Genomic DNA, 6,940 nt, shown 5'->3' on the forward strand with positions numbered 1-6,940 from the left:
GTTAGCAGGTAGGGGCATCGAAAGGAGCATCTCCCTGGTCAGAAATGTGTCGGCAGTCCACCAACAAGAAACACTTCGCTAAATCTGTCATGAAGAAGACATTGTTGTTCTCAGGCAATGATGTACTGCCATGAGCAGCAGCTTTGGTCTCTTCAATGAAGAAGAGAAAAAGCTTTTTAGCATAGTACAGTGGTGAGATTTTGCAGTTCCTTAGGACAGCCGTCTTCAGCACCGGAGGATGCTGAAGTTACCCAAAGCATCGGTCCTTAACGCCGAAAGCAAAACAAGCTTCCATGACCACAGGGAGACCACTGCCAGCCTGACACACCACTCCTGGGGGTCACTTCTCTTTCCATTGTGACTCTTGGGATGCACAGGAAGGACAAACAGCAACTGGGGAAGCAGCACCACCACCTGAGCCTTCCAGGCATTAGCTGCAGCGGTCACAGGGTGGTTTCACCTGTATAAATGCCCTGGGTGTCGTCAAGGCCGTCAGTTCAGAACACTGATATGCAGGGCCTTCATTGGTGATTAGGTTTTGATGAAGGTGGTTGCCTTTCCACTCTTACATAAGACCTAAGAAGGTCACTGGAAGAAATAAATAAATAGTTACAGCAGTTTTCTCAGTATTTTTCCCCGTACTGTTCAATGCCAAGGAGGAATGGGGAGACTGATGCTCCACAACTAGGATTTCACATGGAATCACTGGCTTTCTGATCCCAGCATGGCCCTTGGTCCATGGCCACTCAAGAAGCCTACAGCAGCTCAAAGCCAAAGCAAGGAATTTAATACTGGGCTTATACGCAGAGACTGTGTAGATATCATCACTCTTTGTGAAGTCTTCAATCATCAAGAGTTATGTTTAAAAAATGAGGAGGACTTGATAAAACCCATTTTTCTTCTACAGCCAAATAGAAAACTTCTGCAGAGGAAGCCTAGGGTACGAGTCTTCAGCTTCACGAAAAGGACGGCTCCAGTCCTTTGTCCATGGAAGTTGCAGCTGGTTCAACTTGCTGTAGAACCTGTTTCTAATTGTACAAAACAACCATAAAAACAGCATCCTAACAAAGAAGATGAAGAGGATGTTTTTGATGATATTGCCTTCTGGAAAGGGAAAATACCATAAATATATTCTGATCTGAATATGTGTTTTTCAGACCACAGTCTGAGTACCACAAATGCACTGACTGCTCACATTGCCTCACAAAGTTCAGCCTCGTGAAGTGGGCTTTGCCGTATTTAGATTGCTGTGAGTTGTGCTTGCTATCATGTGGGAAGAGTAGCTTTCACAGAATGATGTCCCCATAAGTGCTAATATTCATAAATACCTTGTTTGATTTATGTTTCCAAACTGATATAAGTACAGCCTTCATAGTATTCAGAAACAACACTTAAATAGCAAAATATCTTCTGTGTAGTATAAGAGATATTCAGCAGGTATTGATAGCGATCTCCAACAAATGGTTTATTTTTAATTTCTGGAAAGGAACATTAGAAATGAATTTAATTTTCTTCTATTTATTTAATGCTGATATTCTCCCACTTACGTTCCTCTCTGTTATCCCATGCTTGCCAACCTTCTCAGTTTCTCTTTGTCATGGGACAAATGCTGAAAAAGTTTTAAAAGACAATTTATCCAGCATGAATCAGATGGTTTTTTCTCTGTTTTTTTATGCTTTTTTTCCTATGGGTGTTCTTGAACTACTTATTTTGCAAAGAAGCTCAAAAACCAGAAAATGACAGTGTGAGCTGCGGAAATCATGCGCATGATGCTACTATCCATGTTGGCAGTATCAGTATCGAAGCAGCCATCCATTTTTACAAATATTTGGAGCTTATTGTAACTTTTTCCTTTCATAAGGGAAGGGTCATCTTCAGATGCTAGAACGTTTTTCACATGTGTAGGTAAAGATTTGCGCGAGTCACAGTCTACGGCTTAATGAATGCCTAACTATGGATTATGTAAAACAATATTCAGCAGTTCTGAAAAACAGGAAAGGCATGAATGCTGGAGTACGATTGCTGATAATTCAGTGAAGAGAAAATTAATGGGAAAGAACGTGAATGAATCATTTTAAGCCTGTCTTTTTTTTAGTCTGCTCGTTCTTGACTGGCCACATATAAATTGCTATAAAAATGAACAATCTTTGATATAAATGTAAATTAGGAACAAATTTCTTAACTTAATCAAACTAACAAATGACTCCAGAGCCTCCTCATACATCTAGGTCTTGCCAAAAGCTGTGCCATCGCAGCTTCTCTCACCTAACTTAGGAAGGTGTCTATGTGCATGCTGCAAGCATACTTGTCATTGCAGAGTATCTTAGTAGCAAAGGACCAAATGCTGCAGTATTAGGAAAATGCAAACACCAGTAGGAAGCCTGAGAGCATGTTTCTGAGGAAGAATGTAATGCCTGGTGATTCCCAAATCTGTTGATTAGCTGCAGAGTAGATGACAATCAATGGTTAGGCTGCACTGGCAGTACTTGATGGGAAGACCTCTGTGGTATGTTGTGCTCGTTAGTCTGCAGCGAGGAGTTTGTGCACAGCAAAAGAGCTTGCACAGCTAGCGTCCTCGCAGGACGCTAAGCCAGTGCCGGACCTAAGTGGTAGAAATGGGTCACGTCCTCTGTGCCTTCTGCGGGTCACCTGGAACAAGGATGTGGTTTCTCATCTTCTGTGCGTGAGCAAACCTATTTGGCATAACTTGAAGTCTTCCCTGTACTGAGAATTGGAGGATTTGCCCCTAAATGAGCAGTATGGAATAGAGGCTGCCTGTGTGTTTTCCAACTCTGTGGTGAGTTGGTAAGGTAATGTTAGGTAACAGATGGGATTGCTTACATAATGCGATCAGGAATACATGAAAGGGGATGGTTTAACTTATGGACAAGGTGATGCCTTGCAGAGGGAAGACCCTTTCCCTACATCTTTCTTGCTGTCATTGATCAGCAAAAAGAAAGCTCAGACTTGAATTCTGTGGGACCTTCTGTCATTAAAAAAAACAAGGGAAGTAGTATTCTGCTGCAATTAATTAAACAAACTGATATAAATTCCCCGCTTAAATTGTACTTTGCATATCCATAATCTCTGCACTACATTTTATGTATACTTTACCCTTGGGTAAAAATTTGTGAGCGTATAAATGCTTTCTCATATAATCTTGCTAAAGCGTGCTCTTCCCTATAAATATTCATACCACTGCCAAAACATTTGCAAGCTTTCCCCAAAGGTGAAATATGTGTAATGTACTTTGCCTTCTGGGTATAAATATTATCCAATACATTTTGGTTAATATGAATACACTAATTATTCTTGTAACCCTTTTTAAAAGGGTCATCCTCATGATGTGAATTTTTTAAAAATGTAATTACAGTAATTGGATACTTAATCTAATTAAAATTGGCTTTATCTTTAATAGGAATTTTTCTAAAGAGGCAGAATGACAATTGACTTTCTGATAATCACTGTTTTCTTTCAGCTAGAGGATGCATTTAGTATGGTAGGAACCAGAGAACATATCCTCTTTACTACATGCCAGCCACCTTTAGGGCCAGTTAAACTATAATTTTATCCATTACCAGGCAAAACTTTTACTTTGCTTAGAAATACAAGTTGTTCATCCTGAATTGATTTCAATGTGGCTCAGGTACAGATAATTTAGGGAGCGTTTATTGTGCTGACTACGATGCAAAGCCTCCCTTAGAGAAGATGCTGTATGGGGAAGGTGCCAGCCTCACAAAGCCTGCCTCTTTTGGTGGCCGTAGGCACAGTCATGTCTACGATGAGCTCCGCTGTCTCCCAGAGGTGCATCTGGATGGGCCCCAGCATGCTTGGGGTGCGTGTAAATTCTCACTGAAGTCAACAGAACTCCAGTACAGAGATAATTTGGGTTATCTCCTGGGTGTATAATCGGGTACAGTGTTTCTGGTGTTCTCTCTAAAGGCATGTTCCTTGCACAGTGTGGCTCCAGGACTGTCACTGTTCAAAAGGTGACAATTATTATGAGTCCACGTTGCCAGTCACAGGGAGCATCCTTTACTGTGGGAAGCCAAGGAGAACAAGGCAATGGAAGAGCTGGGGGTTGTGAGAATGAGACTGGAGAAGCGGATTCATGTCACTAGCTTCAGATACCTGTGGCATACACATTTATGTCTGAGACATATTTGTATTGATCAGTGGGAAATGGGTACTTTTAAGGTGTAATTCACCTGATCATAGGTGGAGGTCTACTTTCAGATGTGATAGATCACACTGTATTTTCCTTCTTTGACAACAAAGGATGCAGGGGGTACCTTGCCCAGAGATTGATGGGCACCCTGTAGATCTGAATAGTGAGCCAGATGAATGCCGCAACTGAGAAGCAACACAAACCCCTGTCTGTGGAGCGTATCAGTTCACTCAGGAAATGCAAAAGAGAATACCAAAACTAGAAGCCAGGTGAGGTTCCTGAAGTTTTGCTTTCTGGATCTCTGAAGATTCACAAACCCAGATGAAAGCTGGATTGAATGAAGTAGAAAAAAAAAAAATTGCCTCGAGAAAGAAATTAAAATGGAAATTCCCTGGTAATATGGATGATTTTGAATTGTTGTAGTGAAATAGTTCAAAATTGGGGACAAACTTCCCTGATAAATTAAAAAAATTATAATCTGGCAAAACAAAGAGAAAAGGCAATTCCTGTGAGCAAATCTGACTGATCCATGTCTGGAGATGTGGCAGACATGGCATTGTCAGCAAAGACACTTATTAATTGGATTGGTGCAAGTCCTAGACATATGGTTTGATTCAGCCATGAGGCTGAACTAACTCCAGCACAACTAATTCCATGACCTGGAGAACACAGCTTCAGGCTGAAATATCTGGAAGCAGGTCTGCTATAAAGCTGCTGCAGCTTGCAGGGTCTTTGCTTCTATCAAAAGGCATTACTGGAAGCCAAGCAAGAGAGAAGGAACTTCTAAGAAAATCAATCAACTGTTTCTTAGCCTCAGCTTGCCAACCCGCGTGTCCCTCATAGACTGACGTGTTTTCACATGACTAAAGACAAAAGAGAGATATTTAATAGAGAAACTAGTCATTGTTTATTAAGAAGGATAATCATCTACACAGTGTTTTCTAAAAAAAAAAAAAAAGATTACGTAGACTGGGCCAAGTCATCACCTAGTGCAAAGAGGCCCCACTGTTTTTTGAGGTACCTGTGTTCAGCTGATACCAGTATCAGTTTGAGGAATTATGCAATTGCTGAAAGATTCTTTTGGGTTTCAGCCCTGCAGCGTGGTGCCTGCTACAGCAAGAACCAGTTCCAGGATGGCTGTGGCAGTGTCCAATAGACAATCTCTGCCTCTGTCTCTGTAAACGCTCTCTGTGTCTCTCACATCTGCCCAACTGCTGCGCCTGGGCAGTCTCTCTGAGCTGAGAGACCAGAAGCACCAGCCCTACAGTTTCCACAGGCAGCTATGTTTTGTGCCCAGAGAGTTTCTGCTGAGCTCAGCCCTCTTGCAGTCTCCTCCAGCAGGCGATCAGCTAATAAACGAAAAGAACAGGTTGTATGACTGTGTGAGTTTTTGGGTCAAGGTGAAGAAGTATGTATCTAGTTCTGTTGAGCATGATGGGAGGTCGCAATGACTGCAGAGGAGCTGACGAAAAGGAGGATGGAGATGATGCTGTAGTTGAAATGCTATGTTTCAGTACCAACCTGTACACAACACACGTGATAGAAAAGAGGCTTCTAGGAGAACCATTCGTGTATTGAGAAAAAATCATTAATTTTGGAGTGGAATTGGCACTGATGAGAAGAAGCGTTTTAATTAAAAATAGGTACTGAGAAAGGTTGATCATAAAATCAGTGCATAAGTTCAAAATAGCGGCAGAAGTACCGAGAAAGGCCTCAAGCTTCATTTGAGAACTGCTGACAGTCTCAAACAGTAGCTTTCTGCTTGTTAAAAACATTTGCCATATGACACAATTTGATGCTGAGAATATTGAAGAGCATGCCATTTTGTTTTACTGAAGTGATATCTTTGTGTAAGCTGAACCATTGCATCAAGAAATTATGACATCATCTTGTAGCCTTCACTAAGATTAAAGCTTCCAGACTAATATAAAACGTGGAGGCAACGCTGACCCGTTCAATGAGGGGCACTGTTAGTGGCAAAAAACCAGTGCATTGGTAGGTAGGCGGTCTCAGACCTGAGACGCACAGAAGTGTGAATGTGATGAGGTTCTGTTGTTCTTACAGAAAATGTGTTTGTAGGTTTGGCAGTACTTCAGAAATGTTGTGGGAGGTGAGAAAAGGGAGTGTTGGAATGGTCAGAAGCGAGAACCGTCATATTTTCAGAGCTGAAGATCATTCTAGTTAGCGATTTTGCGTTGGGGCCACTATTGTCTACTCAATGCAGAGGAGCTGGAAGGATAATGGCTTGCTAGAAAAATCTGAGCTCTTCGGAAATAAATCTCTGGAGTGTCATAGGAATTCCTCTGCCTATTTACAAGGCCAGTTCAAACTATGCTTCTTGCAGTAGCTCGTGACTGAGGAATCTTGGCACGTGCCTGTCTGAATGCCTAGAAAAACAGAAGCAATTTGGTTCGGCAGTCAGTCCTGGGTAAAAGCTCTGCATTGCTGATGTTGCCTCCAGATAGGCTTATTGGGAAACTAATATCAAACATTGCCCTGAGCATGAGAGAATAGTATCGGCGGCTGAAGGGAATAAATGTGTTCAGGGAGGGAAAAAAGTCTATTGCTTCTCTTCTCTTTGCCAATGTACAAATGTTCCTCATCCTTCAGAGGTACAGTTACAGGAAGAGACTGCAGAGTAACCAACTTGGCATGTACATGTTCTACAATATCATAGGAAAAGTTTTCTTGTCTAAGAGAAAACTTGAAACTTTAAGGATTTCTTGTAGGTTGGGGAAAAAGTCCTCACAAGTATTGGTACCAGTATTGAAT

This window comes from Opisthocomus hoazin, chromosome 7, assembly GCF_030867145.1.
Source record: "Opisthocomus hoazin isolate bOpiHoa1 chromosome 7, bOpiHoa1.hap1, whole genome shotgun sequence".
Lineage (NCBI taxonomy): Eukaryota > Metazoa > Chordata > Aves > Opisthocomiformes > Opisthocomidae > Opisthocomus > Opisthocomus hoazin.